Source organism: Sminthopsis crassicaudata, chromosome 4 (assembly GCF_048593235.1).
Source record: "Sminthopsis crassicaudata isolate SCR6 chromosome 4, ASM4859323v1, whole genome shotgun sequence".
Taxonomy (NCBI): domain Eukaryota; kingdom Metazoa; phylum Chordata; class Mammalia; order Dasyuromorphia; family Dasyuridae; genus Sminthopsis; species Sminthopsis crassicaudata.
Genome location: NC_133620.1, coordinates 302,967,010 through 302,989,503, shown reverse-complemented (window position 1 = coordinate 302,989,503; position 22,494 = coordinate 302,967,010). Strand labels below are relative to the sequence as shown.

Here is a 22,494-nt window from a genome sequence, read left to right as displayed (position 1 = left end):
ACCTAGATTCATTTTTATAAAATCAGGATATGATTATGGCACCCATTTTAGAGATTAATTGGGAGAAGCAAATGAGATTTTATACATACACAGTGTTTTAAATATCTTAGAGCACTACATAACTTTTTAATTATTTTTAATGCTATAGCTGAATTGTCCACCAGTTAGCAGTGAAAAAATACATCCTTGCATGTATTTGAAAAAAACAAAAAGCTATTTTATATATATATATATATATATATATATATATATATATATATATATATAAACAAAGAAAATAGATGTCAGAATGGTATTCAGAGAAGCAAGAACCATACATTAAGGGCACCTAAACATATTACAAATTGGTTCAGTCACTAGATGTACTCACCTGCTGCAGAATTTTTAGATGTTTCTTTCCTAAGTTCTGGATCTGAGAAAGTGGGTTAAAAAAAAAAAAAAGATAGAATATTTTAACCTAAGTCCTTTCACTGAATAATCCAATTCTTCAGAAGCCACTGTGTTTACTGTTTTGAATATTTACATCTACCTAACCCAATTTATCTTCCAATATAATTAATCTTTATTGATCAACTTCACAGCCATGATAAGTCCTACAAGTTCGCCTAATTATCAAACAATAGAATAAAAGCACAACATTACAAAGATAATGCCACAAGAGTCAATTTAGATTAAATTTATATCATTTTAATTTTTTTCCATAAAAGATCCTTAAGCTTTTTTTTTCTATATAGATGAAAAAAGATAAGAATAATGGGTCAACTGGAATATTGCTAAGCATAGCTAATAGCAACTGCATCAAAAGTATAATACAAAGAATTAAACAAATGCACAAGACAATCAATAGGGATGATGGTAGGAACTACTTGGTCTTAATAAAGGTCAAACTGAATTCATAGATAGGCTTTAGCTTACAAAAGAAATCCCAAGAATCACAAAGTATACACTATAAATTCATGCTGATTCATCTTTAGAAGGCTCCAATGAATTGTGAAGCGAGTATAATAAACTTGATCAACTCATAGAAGGCTGTCAATACTAAAATAAAAAGATACAGCAGGGGAAATTGGTTTTCTTAGACCTATTTTCCTTGGTCAATTGAATGTTTCTAACTTATGACTTCTATTGGAATCAGAATACTGTTGGGGACATACTGGAAAGATAGATGATATTATGTGGATAATGAGGCAATACAGATAGTAGAGTCAATGCCCAATATTTTCTTTATCCACTTGATAAACTTCTCATCTGCTCTGAACAGAATGATCTTCCTCATCTTCTTCAATGCTTTAAGCTTAAAACCTATAGTTCCCCACTCTTTCCCCAGTACTCTCCCAGCCAAAAGTATTTAAGGTACAGGATAGAAGAATCCATAATTAGAAGCATGATCCCCAAACCAGGATTGGATGGATTAGGGAACTTATCCCATACTTTGCACTATTCTGACTCTCAGTTATCACACTATTCTTTGGAATCTTTAAAGGCTTGACTGGGAAAAGAAAATTAAAAGGTGTCAATATGAAACCTGATAAATTTATTATTATTCTTTTTAGAGGGCAGGAAGAAAATTTCTAAAGCAGTTTCCAAAAAGCATAAACTTAACTTGTGATTTTTCATCATGGAGCTTTTCTACAATTACCAAGAATGTTATCTCAACCACCTCAAGGTGAGATAAATGGGCAGGATACCAACAATGCCTGCTGTATATGCCCCATATAACTTCTGCCTTTCTGTATGTAGGAGCTGATTTCCCTCTCACATTTGCAGTTTCTCAGGCTGCAGGACTCTTTGTTCCAAATGTTTATGGAACCTTGTAAGATTCATTCTCTGACTTGTACCTTCCCAAATTTTAAGTGGGAGTCTTTGATAAGGACACAAAAAGGTGATGGTTCTTTCCACATTCACGTTTATGAGGATCAGTAAGGGACTGAATGGCTTCTTCCATTATGCCTATCTGTATCAGACTCATCTTAGTCCTTTGGAAAGAACTTGAATACTTTAACAAGTCCCCCATTACTTGAGAACAATATCTTAAGTTCTTCTTTAGCTATAGAAGGTGGTGTTTTAGAAAGATGTAGGGTAATAGATGGAGAGAAGACATTTTAAAAGTTTTTTGAACCTTGGTTTCTTGAGACAATGGATGAGTGAGTTTCCAAAGTCTTTAGTAAAACCTCAGTCTTCTCTTTCATGAGGAAGCTAAACTGTTCAGTATTTGAAAAGAGTGATTCTGATTATGGCTCCTCATTTAATTCTGTCCTATTTAGTTTCTGTCCATTTAGATGCCTTATGGCAAGCTAAAGCAGATTTCCATCTGCTAGCTGATAAGGAATTCTTTTTCTTATTGAAAATGATTTTCACTCACTGGATATTACCATAAATATCTAGAGGAATAAAGAGACATTGGATTATAATTTTTCTAGGTTTAAATTGCTAACCATCAAGAAAGAATTCCCTGCCTGTGTGAGGTCAGGATTGGTAATTTTTTCCAGCTGCAATTACAGCAGCAGCTGCTAATGGAATAGCAACTGCTCCATAAACATTTGGAACCAACTGTCCTGCAGCCTGAGAAAATGTAAATGTGAGAGGGAAAATCAGCTCCTACATACAGAAAAGCAGAAGTTAAGCCAGGTGCACCAAAAGATACTGCCATAGTCTGGTTAAAAGACTAGTTGTCTCCAGATGGCAGATCTGGGTCAGTGTAATCTCTATTTTTTCATCGTATTTCACATTGAGGCTGATGAGTTTAGCAAAGCCAGCATGCAATATGCAGCAGGCATTGTTGATATCCTGCCCATCAAGAGACAATTTAGCATGCTGGTTACTCACAAATAATGTAATATAATCTGAAACGTGTTGTTTTTGATGAAGATATTATTTTCAATATTATACCAAACTTATAAAAAATCTAGTGAAAAATATCCAAAATGACTGGATAGAAGAAATTTTCTACGATCATCTTCAAAACTGGACTCTGGCTAGCTGTTGCCATTCCTTCATAAGCTGCTACAGCAGAGACAGAAAAGGACAAATTTCCTGACTGAACAGAGTTTACAACTTGAAATGCTGTCTAGGCAGGTGCATGGTTTGGAGGTCTATCTTAATCTGTGATTTAGGGGACCTAAATTACTATGGTATAGTAACTTACTATAGTGTTTGAAGATTCTTCTGAGTTCATTTCAAAGAAAGCCTGGATTTTGCTTTTCAACATTGGGAGATTGTGAAATGGTAATATCAGGGAAATAATCTCAGGTTTTGTAATGTCACCTACTAAGTAATATTAATATAGGAAGAAGAAAGAAATAGAAAGAATGAATGTAGGAATATCCAATATCCAAGGCCAAGTAATTGACTCCTTTTTTTAATTTAGAATTTTCTTTTCCACAGTATATATGCATGAGTAATTTTTTAAATAATATTATCCCTTGTATTCATTTTCCCCCCTCCCTACACTCCCTCCCCCCCCATGACAGGCAATCAAATACAGTTTGCATATGTTACAATATAACCCAGATACAATATATGTGTGTAAATACCATTTTCTTGTTGCACATTAAGTATTAGATTCTGAAGGTATAAGTAACCTGGGTAGATAGACAGTAGTGCTAACAATTTATTTACATTCACTTCCCAGTGTTCCTTCTCTGGGTGTAGTTATTTCTGTAATTGACTCTTTTTTTGAAAGTTTTTAGCTACTCCAGTCTTTATTAATTTCAACTCTCTGTGAGATTCTTATATTTTCTCTTATAGTTAACTTAAGGAAATTTTCTCACATGAAAGAAATCAGAAGGGCTCTCACTATGTAATCTGAATAGAAATATTTATACACAATTCTTTTTGTCTAAGCACAATTAAAAGCAAATATGGTTAGCTCTAAGTGAAATGTGAAGTTGTAAATTGATATTTGGTGTGTTCATTTTTTTTCCTGAAAGCTATCCTTGTTGCTTGCCTGGCAAAATTCACTTGTGATTTATTACATTTCCAGAATTCAGCTGTCTCATTTACATTTTCTCCTATTTTCTCCATGACCTGAATCTGTAATTCCATCATTCTCAGATTATACCCAAGCCAAAAAACAAAAAGAAAAATTTATCTTAACTCAATTTTTACCTAACATTACTGTGCTTTCATCATAATAGAATCATAATAGGAAATTTAGAGCTTTAGGGAAGATTTGAGGTCATTTAGTCCAATTTTGATTTTATAGATGAGTAAATAAATTTAGACAATTGAATCCAAGATTATAAATAAATTATCTCAAATAAATGATCTCAAAAATCTTAAACCAGGTGTCTAGTGGACATTTTCAATTTGACATGTCTAAAACTGAACTCATTATCTTTACTCAAAACCTTCCCTACTTCCAAAATTTCTTATTACTATTAAGGGTAATAACAACTGCAATCAACAAAATTTATAATCTAGGAGTCATTCAGTACTCCACACTATCTTTTACTGAACCTTCCTATATTCAGTCTGTTATCAAGGCTTATTCACCTTTTCTCTCTTCTAATATTGTCATCACCCTAAAACAATCTCTTGCTATCACATGTCTAGATTATTGCAATAGCCTGTGGGTTGGTCTCTGCCATTTATTATAGAACAATAGCATTCCATTACATTCAAATACCACAACTTATTCAGTCATTGCCCAATTGATGGACATCCACTCAGTTGCCAATTCTTTGACACCAGAAAAAGAGCTGCTATGAACAATTTTGCACATGTGTCCTTTCCCCTCTTGTATAATCTCTTTATGATATAGACCCAGTAGTTGCACTGCTGGATCAAAAGGTATACACAATTTTATATCCATAGTTATAAATTGCTCTCCAGAATGGCGGTCATAACTTAGCCAACCTTACTGTCCTAGTTTTCCGTCATTCCCTCCACATTTATCATTATCTTTTCCCATCTTCTTAGCAAATTGGATAGGCATTAGATGATAATCTAATCTTTGTTTTAATTTTCATTTCTTTAATCAACAGTAGTTTAGAACATTTTTCATGTGACCATAGATGGCTTTAATTTCTTCATCTGAAAATTGTCTGTTCATATTCTTTGGCAATTTATCTATTGGGTAATGACTTGTATTTTTATAAATTTGACTCAGTTCTTTATTTTGGAAATAAAGCCAATATCAAAAAGACTAGTTGTAAAAATCGTTTCTCAGCTTTCTGCTTCCCTTTTAATCTTGCTACATTTGTTTGTTTGTGCTACACCTTTTTATTTTAATATAATCAAAATGATCAGTTTTTCATTTCACAGTGTGTTCCTTGTTTAGTCATAAATTCCTCCTTTTCCAAAGATCTGAGAGATAAACTAACCCTTGTTCTCCTAACTTACTTTCTGTATCACTCTTGGTCTAAACATTTTGGAGAACAACTTGGAATATGTCTCCAGGGCTACAAAACTTTGTTTATTCTTTGATCCAGTAACACTACTGCTGGGACTATACCTCCAAATAAATCAGAGAAGAAAGAAAGGACTTAAGTGTATGAAAATGTTTATAGCAGTTTTTTGGAGAGGTGGCAAAGAATTGGAAATGAAGAGGATTATCATCAATTGGGAAATGGATGAACAAGTCGTGACAAGTAATTATGATGGAGTACTACTGTGCTATAAAAATAATGATTCAGTAGTTTCAGAAAGCATGGTAAGGTCCATATGAACTAATGCAAAGTATAGTGAAAAAAAGTGGTAGATAATTATGCACAGTAATAGCAATATTGTAATGATGATCAAGGGTTAAAAACATGGCTAATCTGATCAATATAAAGATCCAATACTCAAGATGAGAGAACTAATGAATTCTGAATGCAAATTGAAATGTAATTTTCTCTGTTTTTATTTTGTTTTGTTTTGCAATATAGCTAAATAGAAATGTGTTTTTCATGATCTCATGTCTATAATTGTTAACATATTTACCTTTTCAGTGGCTGGAGTTCAAATGGGAAGGAGGAAGAAAATATGGAATTCAAACTTTAAAAAAGAAAAAAAAATCTAAAAGAAATAAATTTTGATTTGGATATTATGAAATTGCTAAGATTTTAGAGACTTTTCATAATGTTAAAAACTATCAAGTATTTAATCCCTGTATTTTAAAAAGAAAAATAATAATCACTTACCTTAAGGAAAAATGAAAGAAAAGAGAGAAACATTGTAAAAATGTTTTATTTGTATGCTTGTCAAGTTCCTTGGGACTATATGCTAGGTACTATCTGAGAAGGGGCATAAAATTTTATTATTCTATTCCATGAAAGAAGTAATGAATTGATTTACTTTAAAAAAAAGGGATCCTCTCTTTCATTACAAACACTTCTGGGCAAAGCAAGGAAGATTTAGAAGCATAGCAGTGATTTATATGATGATTTATGATTATGAAAATTATGGAATTTCCTAAAATGTGCATATTAAAGTTATATCTTGAGCCAACTTAGTCTCAACAGATTCCAGTCTTAAAGATTTTTGCCTCAAGAGGATAACATACCATAAGAGATGGTTATCTGCTAGTCTGGAGATTTACAGCAATTAACGAGTATGTTTTTTTTTTTCCTTGAAATTTTTATTAAATGATCATTGTCACATCTATGTAGAACTCCAGAATGCAATCATTTTCTTGATTTTTAATGATAAAAGTTTTACACTAAGATGAGAAAAAGAGGAAAGATTTTCACTGATTTTTTTTTTTTTTTGCGGTCTGGTAAATTTTTTTTGCTAACTAAGGTTTTGTTGCAATCATCAATATGAAAATAATGATGATTATATCTAACCCTGAGCTGACTCCTACCTGAAATGAAACAGAACTTAGGATGCTATATCTTATTATATCTATATTGAATCATTCTGTGCTCTTAGGCTTAGATGTGGAGGACAACTTTTCATGCTATTAAAATGTCCCTGCTTCCTTTCAGAGGCAAATGTCTCTAATCAGGGCAAGTAGAACTGTTTTATATATACATAGATACATGTGCCCACACACACAAACACACACACACACACACACGCTCACACACACACATAATGAATCTTGTTACAATATTCCAGCATATAAAATGTGATATCCTTGAAAAAAAATCTCAGTATAATGTGGAAATGATTAGACAAAGATGAGGTTTGTGGGATATAGCTATAAATATATTAAATCAGAAACATCTTTGATTGCCTCCGCTATCTTAAAGGAGAATAACTTATGAACTGTCTTATTACCTCAAAGGGAAATTAAATTTTATTTAGGTTAACTACTTAATTTTAGACTAACATCTGTATGTAAAACATGTCTTAAAGTGCAAGCAATTCATATGCAGAAAGCTTGTTTGGAATATATATTACTTTCTATATATACTCTGAAATTAAGAACTGTACTAAGTACTCATGCCAGTACTTAATATAGTTCTATATTTAGTACACATCCCATTTCAAGTCTTTTGTTGTCTATTTACAATCAAAATTAAATAAACATCTTTTATGCACGGTCATTTGTGTAACCAGTGAACTAAAGTATATAAGCACTACTTACAAAGAGTGCTGCTGTATTTATGTTAAGGTTTAGATTCCCTAAAATATCCCATCCTCCTAAGGAGGGGAAATATGCTGTTGTGGAAAATTTTGAGAAAGCAACAAGTTCAAATGATTATATGTGTCAAATGTAAGTTACTCTGATAGGGCAATATGTTTTGAGAAGGCTCTAATTATAAGTTCTAAAAATTGGATTAATAACTTTATTTATAAAATTGTATTGTTCACCTTTTGCACAAACCAGGAATTTTTGTTACTTATTTTTGTTTTATTTTTAATGCTTAATTTAAAAAGCTTCAGAATTCTGCCTTGTTAGATTTTGATTTCTCAGTTATTTGAATTTTTTAAATGTGTCAACATAATAATTTGCTTAGACCACAGGGCAGTTATAATTAATAAAACTGAAATGTTTCCCTTTTTGAGACTTAAATCTGAAACAAATAAGGAAATGAATAAATACCAATTTTAAAAGGATAAATGATAGTGAAGTCAATACCAATTTACAAAAGTACCCTTAACTTTAATTTGGTAAATATTAAATCTTTTATCAGAAGTTCATTTCAAAAATCCTATTCTCATAGATTCTTAAAATAAAAGAAAACTTATTAAAAACAGAATAGATAAAAAGGAAAACAGAAAAGGAAAACAAAAAACAAAACAGGATATTGTCAAGTACCTAGCAGAATATGAAGGAGGATTCAAAATATATAACAATAACTTACCAGTTCAAGAAAGGATATGTAAAAGTAGAAAAATTATATTTATGAATGTCCATTTTTTTTTTGCTTCCTTGTAGGTTATTCTTTTGTTCTTTGATGCTCACTTTTTTTTAAAAAATTCTGTTTCATCTCCCTTAATCCCCCAAATAGGCTATAGTTAAGCACAAATATATATTACATACTCTTGGAACCAAAGCAAGGAGCACAAATTTGTACCAAAATAGGGTAACTAGGGCTTCCTTCCCTAGAGAGGTATCTGGGTGTGAGTTCTGCAGTTCCTTTCCAGGCACAGGTTCCTAGAGATAAGGAAGCTTGTATTGAGCATGCATCTCAAGGGATACATCTCCTCTTATGATTGGTTAGTGCTTGTTACCAGAGGCTAACTAACATTGCCCTAATATATACATGTGCAAGGGAACTAGAGGCAGAGTCAAGATATAATCCAGACAATAAACTTCCAATATTGTACAAGGTGGTCCGGGTGTTCTGTTGGGGTATTGCATGCTGGTTGTGCCTGGAGATCTCTGAAGACCTGGAGGCAAAAATATACATATATGTAAAAATATACATATATATACATATGCACACATACATATACATACACATACATACATTCTTATACATCACTGACCCACTCACACATACACATATCTATACACACCCCTATATATAGCAAAATGCATACATATCTACACATATTCAGATATACACATATACACATATTACCCACATGCAAATATGCATCCAAAATAACATCAGTATGGCTGACATATAATGTGGATTTCTCTCTTAATTGACTCTTTTAGGTTTGCTATCTCTTTTTTCCTATTGCTGCTAATTCTTATGCTATAAATCTGCTTAGCTATTACTTAACTTCTCACCACCCACAGATCCCTCCCTTATCTTCTTAATTCCCTCTCTACCCAACCCTCCTCCCCTTTATTTCTTTATAGATTCTGGAGGGTACTATATCCTTCGTGGTACATATGTAGTATTGGCTCTTTAGAATTCCCAATGTGAGTAGATTTTCAGAACTACAAGCCCTCTTCCTTCTTCTAATGCCTGTCTGTCTAGACTTTCTCTGCACCTTATTTGTATAATATAATTACTTTTTACCTCTCTCTATGTGGTTTTGCTTTTTTTTTTTTTTAAGTCTACTTATCTCTGCCCCAATCTTTTTTTTTTTTTGAGTAACAACTTCTGATCAATCTTAAACATATTGTATACATGGAAATATATATTTCTATGGTATACATTCCCATGCAAAAAACATGAACAATTTGTTCATCTTGACTTCATGAAACTGATCTTAGATATTGGGTCTAACATGTTACATTTTCTATTGAATTTGGATTAGCCCTGCAAGTTTGTTCAATGTTCATTTTTTTCCATTCAATATTATGGATAATTTTGCTGGATACAATATTTTTGACCTTAGGCCTAGTTCTTTTGATTGCTGGTATATATGATTCCAGGACCTGTGGTTTCTTTATTGTGGCTACTGATAAATCTTATATAATAGTGTCAGCATATTAAATTTTTTTCCTTTTTTCTGGCGGAATTTTCTCTTTGATATGTGATTTTCAAAATTTGGCAATGATATTCCTATGTGTTTTCCACAAAGGATCTCTTTGAAGTGGTGATCATTGAATTTTTTTCTATTAATTACAAGGGAGCCCTGAAACTCTCTAAAACTCCTTCAAGGAGATAGTATCTTTGAATCCGGCCTCTGTAGGGGACCTCGCCAGAGGGAAACATCCTAACAGTTTTCATTCTGTTTTCCTAAGAGACAGGTACCATCCCCTTTGATAATACTCACTACTGATTAAGCTTCACATTGAATTAAAGATTAAGCCTAGAAAGACTCCATTCAATTCTATTCAAATTTCATCTCAAGATGACAAGTTTCTATGAGGAGCAGGTCTCTGCTTGTAGCTAAAGCTTCTATTATAAAAAGAGCCAATTTTAAACTCACTCCTTGCAGAGGACCTAATAGGCCATCCCTGGTACAGCAGCAAACTCTGCATGCTGGAATAATATTCTCTTTCAGCGTTACCCTCTCTTTATCCTCACCTATTTCCCTTACTGTTCCTCTCTGTTGGGATCTCTTGAAACTTTATTTCTCTGCTGGGAATTGTCACTAAGGAATTCAGTCTTTTTATTCATGCATTGCAAAAGCTGGCTTCCCAATGCCAATAATAAAATTCTTTTTATAAGTCTAGCTTTTTGAGTTCGTAAATTCCTTTACAAAGGACCTCCGTGCCACCAGAAGGGGGTTCCCACAACTCCCTACCTTGAACCAATCCTAAAGGGGATTTAGGGTTGCCAAACCTCTTCATTTAGTTCCCTGAACCTTGATATCAGAAGGGAAAGCACAGTTAATTATATCAGATGTCAAAAATGTCAAGGAGAATCAATATTGGGAGAAAGCCATGGATTTGGTAAATAAGAGGTCACTGTTGGCATTAGTTCAGTACAATAGTAGAACTGGAAGTCGTCTTACCAGATTAGAAATAAGGATATGTAGGAAGTGAGTATAAACTATTCTTTATAGGAGTTTAGTAGTGAATGAGGATGAATGACAAAGAATAATAGCTTGAGAAGACAGGGTCAAAGGGAAAAAATGACTTTTTTAAAGTTTGTTTTTAGAAAGGAAAAGACATTTGAGACGCAGAATCAATAGCCTGTGAAAAAATCAATCAACTGGCATTTATTAAGCATTTGTTATATGCCAGGGACTATACTAAGCACTAAAGATACAAATGAAAAACAAAAACAGTCCATGCCCTCAAAGACTTACCTTGCAATAAGTTCCCTTATACTTCAATATGTATGCATCAAACAGAGTAGCTGGGGAGTAAAGGAGAAGGCACTAGCAGCTAGGATGGAATGGAATAACAACTCACAACTCTTTTTTCTTAATTTTTAAAATTAATTTTGTAATTATAACATTTTTGACAGTACATGTGCATAGGTAATTTTTTACAACATTATCCCTTGTACTCCCTTCTGTTCCCAATTTTCCCCTCCTTCCCTCCTCCCCCTTCCCTAGATGGCAGGCATTCCCATACATATCAAATATGTTATAGTATATCCTAGGTACAATATTTATGTGCAGAACCGAATTTTGTTGTTGTTGTTGTTGCAAAGGAAGAATTGGATTCGAAAGGTAAAAATAACCTGGGAAGAAAAACAAAAAATGCAAACAGTTTACACTCATTTCCCAGTGTTCCTTCTCTGAGTGTAGCTGATTCTGTCCATCATTGATCAATTGGAACTGGATTAGATCTTCTCTATGTTGAAGATATCCACTACCATCAGAATACATCCTGATACAGTATCATTGTTGAAGTGTATAATGATCTCCTAATTGTCCTCGTTTCACTCAGCATCAGTTGATGTAAGTTTCTCCAATCCTCTCTGTATTCATCCTGCTGGTCATTTCTTATAGAACAGTAATCCATAACATTCATATGCCATAATTTACCCAACCATTCTCCAATTGATGTGCATCTATTCATTTTCCAGTTTCTAGCCACTAAAAAATGGGCTGCCACAAACATTTTGGTACATACAGGTCCCTTTCCCTTTCTTAGTATTTCCTTGGGATATAAGCCCAGTAGTAGCACTGCTGGATCAAAGGGTATGCACAGTTTGATAACTTTTTGGGCATAATTCCAGATTGCTCTCCAGAATGGTTGGATTCTTTCACAACTCCACCAACAATACATCAGTGTCCCAGTTTTCCCACATCCCCTTCAATATTCATCATTATTTGTTCCTGTCATCTTAGCCAATCTGACAGGCGTGTAGTGGTATCTCAGAGTTGTCTTAATTTGCATTTCTCTGATCAGTAGTGACTTGGAACACTCTTTCATATGAGTGGAAATAGTTTCATCATCTGAAAATTGTCTGTTCATATCCTTTGACCATTTATCAATTGGAGAATGGCTGGATTTCTTATAAATTAGAGTCAATTCTCTGTATATTTTGGAGATGAGGCCTTTATCAGAACCTTCAACTGTAAAAATGTTACTTCCCTTCCAATCTTGTTTGCATTAGTTTTGTTTGTACAAAAGCTTTTTAATTTGATGCAATCAAAATTTTCTATTTTGTGATCAATAATGATCTCTAGTTCTCCTTTGGTCACAAATTCCTTCCTCCTCCACCAGTCTGAGAAGTGAACTATCCTATGTTCCTCTAATTTATTTATGATCTCTTTCTTTATGCCTAAATCATGGACCCATTTTGATTTTATCTTAGTATGTGGTGTTAAGTGTGGGTCCATGCCTAGTTTCTGCCATGCTAATTGCCAGTTTTCCCAGCAGTTTTTGTCAAATAAAGAATTCTTATCCCAAAAGTTGGGATCTTTGGGTTTATCAAACACTAGATTGCTATTTTTATTCACTATCTTGTCCTGTGAACCTAACCTATTCCACTGATCAACTAGTCTATTTCTTAGCCAATAGCAAATGGTTTTGGTGACTTGCTGCTGTACAATATAGTTCTAGATCAGGTACAGCTAGGCCACCTTCATTTGATTTTTTTTCTCATTAATTCCCTTGAAATTCTCGACCTTTTGTTCTTCCATATGAATTTTGTTGTTATTTTTTCTAGGTCATTAAAATAGTTTCTTGGGAATCTGATTGGTATAGCACTAAATAAATAGATATGTTTAGGGAGTATTGTCATCTTGATTATATTCGCTTGGCCTATCCAAGAGCACTTAATGTCTTTCCAATTATTTAAATCTCATTTTATTTTTGTGGCAAGTCTTTTGTAATTTTGCTCATATATTTCCTGACTTTCCTTTGGTAGATATATTCCCAAATATTTTGGTTTGCATAACTCCTTTGGTAGATATATTCCCAAATATTTTGGTTTGCATAACTCCTCTAGAGTAAGGATTGTTTTTGTCCTGGTGGGTATTTTCAGTGCTTAGCACAGTGCCTGGGCACATAGAAGGTTCTTAATAAACACTTGTAGAAATTCCAATGAAATCACAGTTCTGTTTTTTTTTGTTTTGTTTTGTTTTTGTTTTTGTTTTTGTTTTTGTTTTTGTTTTTGTTTTTTTTTGAGGCTGGGGTTAAGTGACTTGCCCAGGGTCACACAGCTAGGAAACGTTAAGTGTCTGAGACCAGATTTGAACTCAGGTCCTCCTGAATTCAGGGCTGGTGCTCTATCCACTGCTCCACCTAGCTGCCCCTATCTACAGTTATTTTGAATGGAATTTCTCTTTGTATCTCTTGCTGTTGGATTGTGTTGGTAATGCATAAAAATGTTGAGGATTTATGTGTATTTATTTTGTATCCTGCAACTTTGCTAAAGTTCTGAATTATTTCTAATAGCTTTTTAGCAGTCTTTGGGATTCTCTAAGTATACCATCATATCATCTGCAAAGAGTGATAGTTTGATTTCCTCATTACCTACTCTAATTCCTTGAATCTCTTTCTTGGCTCTTTTTGCCGAGGCTAGCATTTCAAGTACAATATTGAACAATAATGGTGATAGTAGGCAACCTTGTTTCATTCCTGATCTTACTGGGAAAGGTTCCAGTTTATTGCCATTACATATGATATTTACTAACAGTTTTAAATATATGCTCCTGATTATTTTAAGGAATAATCCATTTATTCCTATATTCTTAAGTGTTTTTAATGGCAATGGATGTTGGATTTTATCAAATGCTTTTTTTGCATCTATTGAGATGATCATATGGTTTTTGTTAATTTGGTTATTGATATAGCCCATTACGCTAATAGTTTTCCTATTATTGAACCAGCCCTTCATTCCTGGTATAAATCCCACTTGGTCATAGTGTATTATCCTAGGGATGATTTTCTGTAGTCTTTTTGCTAATATTTTATTTAAGATTTTAGCATCAATATTCACTAGGGAGATTGGTCTATAATTTTCTTTCTCTGTTTTCAGCCTACCTGGTTTAGGTATCAGTACCATGTCTGTGTCATAAAAGGAATTTGGTAGGACTTAGAACCCTTACAGTATAGGATTTGAATTGAGTAATTCAAGAAACAGAAATTAGGGGGGAAAAACATTCTAAAAAAAAAGATAGCATGATTGAACTATATAGAGTATGTATTGAGGGGCAGTAATGTGAAAGGAGGCTTGAAAGATAGGAATGAATCAGATTGTGAAGAGATTTAAGTTCCAAACAGAGAAATCGATAATCCTAGAGATAATTGGGAGACATTGGAGTTATTGACTAAGGAGGTGATATGGTCAGACTTAAACTTTGGGAAACACATTTTGCAGTTGTATGAAGCATGAATTGAAGTTGAGAGACAACTTAAGAAAGGAGTCCAATTATAAATATATTGTAATAATCATGGTAGAAAGTAATGAATGCCTGAAGTAGAATAGTTACTGTATGAATGGAGATTAGGGAATATATTGAGATGAGAAAGTAGAAACAGCAAGATTTGGCTACTAATTGCATATATAGGATAAGATTAAGAAATGCATGTATGTCCCCAAAATTGCAAGTTTGAGTAGGACCCTCAACAATAATATATATCAGAAAAGCAAAGAATTTAGGGAGAAGAGGAATTGTTTTTGAACATGCTTATTTGCAATATCTCTAAAATGTTCAGTTTTAATGTCCAAGAAGCAATTCATGATGTTGGGACTAGAGTTCAGGATTAGGGCTGGAATAATCACCTGGAAAAGGATAATAATTTAACGCATGCTAGCTAGTGATATTACCAATTAAGAAATCATAGGGAAAAGAGAGAAAATTACTTAGGACATAGCCTTGGGGGGATATGATTATATTAAATTAAATATATAAAAATTAATATATTATATTATAATAAAAATGTGATTGAACCAGTAGAAGGAGAATCAAGAAATGAGAGGTATCATGAAAAACTAGAGAAGAGAGAATATGAAGGATAATAAGCTGGTTAACTATGTTAAATATTAGGTCAAGAAGGATATATTGAGAAAAATATTAAATTTGATAATTTAAAAAAATCATTACTAATTTTTGAGACCAGAGCTTCAGATGAATCATGGGATCAGAAGTCATATTATGGAGACTTCAGTAGGAAATGAGAGGAGAGGAATTAAAAACTCCACACAGACTTTTTTCCAAGTAGATCAGTTAGTAATGTCCCAGAATATATGAAACATGATAGGTTAAAGGGCTTAAGTGGAGGGGTTAGCCTTGACAAAAAGAGAAGACATCTTTTATTCAGAAATTTAAGCAAAAGAAAGGTCAATACTCTTAATAAAAAGTGTTTTATTAAATGAACTACTGAGAATTTTTTCAGGTTTTTATTTTCTGGTAGTACCAGGGCTAGTAAGCTTGGCAGTAGAAGGGGAAATGGCTTCTGAATTGCTCAAGAAAAAGAACACTGATAATCAAAGTTGCTCTGATAAGGAAAAACTTAATAATTTTCATGAGTAATATTTTACAATTTCCTTGATGCTAAAATGTACCTTCATAAAAGGTACCAGTGGGAAATATGTGTCCTTGGATGGAATCTTTTTACATTATCTGCTCTTATTTCCATGTCCTTGTATCCTCAGGGTATTGTTCCATCAGAGGCAATGAAGCCAGAGAATCAAACTTCATCCCCCGACTCCATTTTGTTAGGCCTCCTTATAGACAGCAAGGTCACAGGTGTAGTCTTTGTAATAATGTTTTCCATCTTTGTGGTGGCTCTAGCAGTTAATATTATTATGATATTTCTAATTCAAGTGGACTCTAGGCTATATACTCCTATGTACTTCCTGCTCAAGAATGCTCATAATAGCTCTCAGTGTAGACACCCTCTTCATTTGTATCATTGTGCCTAAGCTCCTAGTAGATAACGGTATCTGAGAAAAAAACAATTTCTTTTGTGGGTTGTGGAATTCAGATTTTTCTTTACCTGATCATGAATCGGTTCTGAGTTTTTCCCCTTGGGCTATGACCTATGATCATCATGTGGCCCTCTGCAATCCCTTGAGATACCCAATCCTCATGGATTGCAGGATGTGTCTTCTGTTAGCTGCAGGTTCCTGGTTCCGTGGTTCCTTGGAAGGTTTTCTCCTCACATCTATCACAATGAATGTCCCCTACTGTGGCTCTCGAGCCACCCATCATTTCTCCTATGAGATTCCTGCAGTCCTCAAACTAGCCTGTGGAGACACATCTATCTATGAAACTCTCATGTATATATGTTGTGTATTAATGCTGCTTATTCCTATCACTATAACCTCTACCTCCTACTCTCTCATCTTGCTCACAGTCCACTATATGCATCCAGCAGATGGCTAGAAGAAAGTCTTCACTACATATCCTTTCCACTTGACTGTGGTCAGCATCTTCTGTGGCGTTCTATATATGTGTGCTGCCTCAATCCCACCATACTCCTGAGAAGAGCAAGGTGGTCTCAGTCTTTTATACCATTGTCACACCCATGCTTAATCCTTTGATCTATAGTCTCAAGAACAGATATCATGGGAGCACTGAAGAAAGTCTTATTAAAATGTTCCCCCATGCAGAAAGTTACAGCAAGTGATGCTTAATATCAGCTGTCTCCTCCAGTTTTAGACCAAATAATGGTGACAAAGTGGGGATTATCACCTGTACTTCCCCTTTGCCTTTCAATCAGTCTTGCCCCAACAAACTCAAAGGTCAGACTGGAAGCCTTCTTTGACAAGAAAAAATATCTTCCTTGCTTACTTTTTCTTTGTTTCTTCTTGACCTTAGGCTTTCCAGACTACATGAGTTCAAAGTAATCAATTAAAAATCTTCTATTGAAATGGATGACTGCTACATTTTACTATATGAGACACTACAACACACCAACATCTTCTGGGTCCTTGCATGTGCCCTATTGTTATATCCTCCAGATAGCTGGGTATTATCACCTGACCTGATTACAAAGGCTAAGGAAGTTTTTCATTTGTCCAAATTTTCCCCCTCAGGATTTCTGGGCCTTTTCATCTGCCATGTAACCTTTTATATGTATTTCATCTGCCATGTAGTTTTTTATATGTACCATCTCCTCTAATTAGCATATGCTTATTTTGGAATATCTCATTTTAAAAATGTATATTTCCTGCTCTTACCACAGTGCTTAACAAGCAAGCACTTAATAAATTCTTTTATGCTAATCCATCCTTTCTTTCATAGATTCTATCACCATTGTAATCTGCTACCATCATCATCACAGAACCTCTGCATCTTCAGCATCATCTCAAACAACTTCAAGTGTGCCTCATGTTCATCAAAAATGCAAAAAGAGTTTGAGTGGTTGACAATCACTTGTCTTTTAGTGCTTCAGAGTAAGGGAAATTTGTCCCATCTGAAATCTTGAAACACAGATATGTGCAGGCTAGTCATAATTAATGTGTTCAATGTGGCACCCTTCAACATAAAGAGAAAAAAATTTTTTACTAGGCAAAGGGGTGTATGTACATGTGAACCAATCCAGACACAAGTGTTGATAGGAGATACAAATACACAGAAGCAGGAAAGGCCAACATGAAGCTAAACCATTGTGACTATAGCAATTTGACTGAAGCATGAAGTTATTGAATGGTAGAAAAGTGAAATAAAGCCAGAATAGTCAATTGGAGCCAGAATGTCACCTTTTGTAGATGATAGAGAGCTGAAAGTGGATGATCAAAGAAATGACATAGTCAGGAATGTAGTGGGAAGTTGACATTTAACTAAATGGCAGATGAGGTAGAATTGCTAAAATTGAGAGAGAGATGCTAAAATTGAGATTTTGAGATGAAGTAAATGAAAAGATATTGATAGCATCAATAGAAATGGGGAACTTAGGAAATGAGCTATAGTTAGATGGAAATGCTTAAAGAAAAATTCACAAATCTAGTTATAGCTCTCTTTGGAAGCTTCTAGAGGTAGAGCGGACCTACAGAGAAAATGCAGGAGAATCTTCTTCATATTTCTGACATTTATATTTCTTGCAGAAGGAAAAAAAATTCTATTTGGGGAATGGAAAACTGAATCAACATTCTTGAGTTTTAAAGAACTTTTAAGAAAAGTGGGTTTTTAAGAAAGTAGGTTTTTCCTAGGAGGACAAAATGAATTGTATTAAAGATTTTCCCTTTGTCTCAATGGTTTCTGTTGGATTCATTTGTGGAGATGGACAGAAAAGCTTAATTATCTCTTTAGCTATTTTCTTACTTATATACTGTACATTTCCTCCAAACAAATAACAATAACAACAAAACAGGAAAAGCATAACCAGATTCTTATAAAGAAGAGACACAGAAGAAGGAAAAGCACAGACACTGCAATTCTAGGTTTCTTTGACCTTGGCAGGGAAATATTTTACTATCTTTATCTCCTTTATGCCATCTTGTGGCCATATTATGGAATAACATTGCCCTGATAATTTTAAGTTGTAGGATTTCATATTGGAAGTTTCAAGAATGCTACATTGAATAATTCTCCAAAGTTCATGTCCCAAGTTCAAGATATTACCCAGTTTTGTAGAGTATAGCCAAAAAAGGGGGGGGGGGGTTTAGAGCACTATTTATATGACTATAGGTAGTTTTGATTTCTTCATTTGAAATTTGATCTTATCCTTTGCTTTATCAGTTGGAGAAAGATTTCTATTTTTACAAATTTGATTCAGTTCTCTATATATTTCAGAAATGAGTCCTTTATCAGAGACACTTACTGTAAAGATTTTTTTCTCAACTATCTGCTTTCTTTATAATCGATTCCATTGGTTTCATTTGTACAACCCTTTTCATTTTAATATAATCAAAATTATCTGTTTTACATTTCATAATGCCTATAACTCACTTAAACTTCTCCTTCAAGAATTTGAATGCTAAATATATATTTAGTATTGATATTGCTTCAACATGTATAGTAAAACTTTTATTTATTTCTATAAAGGTTCTTACTTTCAAAACACATGCATAGATAGTTTTCAGCATTCACCCTTGCAAAACCTTGTGTTCCAAATTTTTTCTCCATCCTTTCCCCCCCACTCCCTCCCCTAAAAGGCAAGTAATCCAATATATGTTCTTTTTTACATATTTCCACAATTATCATGCTGTACAAGAAAAATCAAATCAAAAAGGAAAGAAAATGAGAAAGAAAATACAAGTGAAAAATACTATGTTGTGATCTACACTCAGTCCCCACAGTCTTCTCTATAGGTGTAGATGGCTCTATCCATCACAAGACCATTGAAACTAGCCTGAATCACCTCATTACTGAAAAGTGTCATGTCCATAAGAATTGATCATCATATAATCTTGTTGCTATGTACAATGTTCTCTTGGGTCTACTCACTGCACTTATCATCAGTTTGTGTAAATGTCTCTAGTCCTTTCTGAAATCATCCTGCTGATTGTTTTTTATAGAATAATAACATTTATGGTAACTTTTTAGCAAAATGTAGTTTTCTTCCTTATCTCTTTTAGTTAGGTCTATCTTTGCTTTTATTTTGTCTGAGATCAGGACCACTACTACCCCTGATTTTTTTTTTTTTTCCTTACTTTAACTGAAGCATAATAATAGATTTTCCTCCACTCCCTTACCTTCTTTACTTTTTTTTTTTATTATTATATATATATTTTATAATATTATCCCTTGTATTCATTTTTCCAAATTGCCCCCCCTCCCTCTATTCCCTCCCCCCGACGACAGGCAATACCATACATTTTACATGTGTTACAATATAGTCTAGGTACAATACATGTGTGTGAATATCATTTTCTTGTTGCACAATAAACATTAGAATCCGAAGGTACATGCAACCTGGGCAGACAGATATTAGTGCTAACAATTTACATTCGCTTCCCAGTGTTCCTTCTCTGGGTATAGTTATTTCTGTCCATCATTGATCAACTGGAAGTGAGTTGGATCTTCTTTATGTTGAAGATTTCCACTTCCATCAGAATACATCCTCATACAGTATTGTTGTTGAAGTATACAGTGATCTTCTGGTTCTGCTCATTTCACTCAGCATCAGTTGACCTAAGTCTCTCTAGGCCTCTCTGTATTCCTCCTGCTGGTCATTTCTTACAGAGCAATAATATTCCATAACCTTCATATACCACAATTTACCCAACCATTCTCCAACTGATGGACATCCATTCATCTTCCAGTTTCTAGCTACAACAAAAAGAGCTGCTACAAACATTTTGGCACATATATGTCTCTTTCCGCTCTTTAGTATTTCTTTGGGATATAATCCCAGTAGTAGCGCTGTTGGGTCAAAGGGTATGCACAGTTTGATAACTTTTTGGGCATAATTCCAGATTGCTCTCCAGAATGGCTGGATTCTTTCACAACTCCACCAGCAATGTATCAGTGTCCCAATTTCCCCACATCCCCTCCAACATTTGTCATTATTTGTTCCTGTCATCTTAGCCAATCTGACAGGTGTGTAGTGGTATCTCAGAGTGGTCTTAATTTGCATTTCTCTGATCAGTAGTGATTTGGAACACTCTTTCATGTGAGTGGATATAGTTTCAATTTCTTCCTCTGAGAATTGTCTGTTCATATCCTTTGACCATTTATCAATTGGAGAATGGTTCGGTTTCTTATAAATTATGGTCAGTTCTCTATATATTTTGGAAATGAGACCTTTGTCAGAACCTTTGTTTTTAAAAATATTTTCCCAATTTGTTACTTCCCTTCTAATCTTGTTTGCATTAGTATTATTTGTACAGAAACTTTTTAGTTTGATGTAATCAAAATCTTCTATTTTGTGATCAATAATGATCTCTAGTTCTCCTCTGGTCATAAATTCCTTCCTCCTCCACAAGTCTGAGAGGTAGATTATCCTCTGTTCCTCTAATCTATTTATTATCTCCCTCTTTATGCCTAAATCATGGACCCATTTTGATCTTATCTTGGTATATGGTGTTAAGTGTGGATCCATATCTAATTTCTGCCATACTAATTTCCAGTTTTCCCAACAGTTTTTTCCGAATAATGAATTTTTATCCCTAATGTTGGAATCTTTGGGTTTGTCAAAGATTAGATTGCTATAGATGTACCCTTTTTTGTCCTTTGTATCTAATCTGTTCCACTGATCTACCGGTCTATTTCTTAGCCAATACCAAATGGTTTTGGTGACTGCTGCTATATAATATAGCTTTAGATCAGGTACACTTAGACCACCTTCCTCTGAGTTTTTTTTCATTAGTTCCCTTGCAATTCTTGACCTTTTATTCTTCCATATGAATTTTGTTGTTATTTTTTCTAGGTCATTAAAATAGTTTCTTGGGAGTCTGATTGGTATAGCACTAAATAAATAGATTAGTTTGGGGAGTATTGTCATCTTTATTATATTCGCTCGGCCTATCCAAGAGCACTGAATGTCTTTCCAATTATTTAAATCTGATTTTATTTTTGTGGCAAGTGTTTTGTAATTTTTCTCATATAATTCCTGACTTTTCTTTGGTAGATGGATTCCCAAATATTTTATACTCTCAACATTTGTTTGGAATGGAATTTCTCTTTGTATCTCTTGCTGTTGCATTTTGTTAGTGATATATAAAAATGCCGAGGATTTATGTGGATTTATTTTGTATCCTGCCACTTTGCTGAAATTTTGAATTATTTCTAGTAGCTTTTTAGCAGAGTCTTTGGGGTTCTCTAAGTATACCATCATGTCATCTGCAAAAAGTGATAGTTTAATTTCCTCATTTCCTACTCTAATTCCTTGAATCTCTTTCTCGGCTCTTATTGCCGAGGCTAGCGTTTCTAGTACTATATTGAATAGTAATGGTGATAGTGGGCAACCTTGTTTCACTCCTGATCTTACTGGGAAAGGTTGCAGTTTATTTCTATTGCATATTATGCTTACTGACGGTCTTAAATATATACTCCTGATTATTCTAAGGAATAATCCATTTATTCCTATACTCTCAAGAGTTTTTAGTAGGAATGGATGTTGGATTTTGTCAAATGCTTTTTCTGCATCTATTGAGATGATCATATGGTTCTTATTAATTTGATTATTAATATGGTCAATTATATTAATAGTTTTCCTAATATTAAACCAGCCCTGCATTCCTGGAATAAATCCTACTTGATCATAGTGTATTATCTTGGAGATAATTTTCTGAAGTCTTTTTGCTAATATCTTATTTAAGATTTTAGCATCAATATTCATTAAGGAGATTGGTCTATAATTTTCTTTCTCAGTTTTCGATCTACCAGGTTTAGGTATCAGTACCATGTCTGTGTCATAAAAGGAATTTGGTAGGACTCCTTCATCCCCTATTTTTTCAAATAATTTATATAACA

At 33.7% G+C, this 22,494-nt stretch overlaps 2 pseudogenes; one reads left to right on the top strand and one right to left on the bottom strand.

The window, feature by feature from the left end:
• Window positions 1–1,849: 1,849 nt before the first annotated feature.
• On the bottom strand, window positions 1,850–4,047 carry LOC141540759 (polypyrimidine tract-binding protein 1-like; annotated as a pseudogene).
• An 11,759-nt stretch (window positions 4,048–15,806) lies between these two features.
• Window positions 15,807–16,769, top strand: LOC141540758 (olfactory receptor 2T11-like; annotated as a pseudogene).
• The last annotated feature ends 5,725 nt before the right edge of the window (window positions 16,770–22,494 follow it).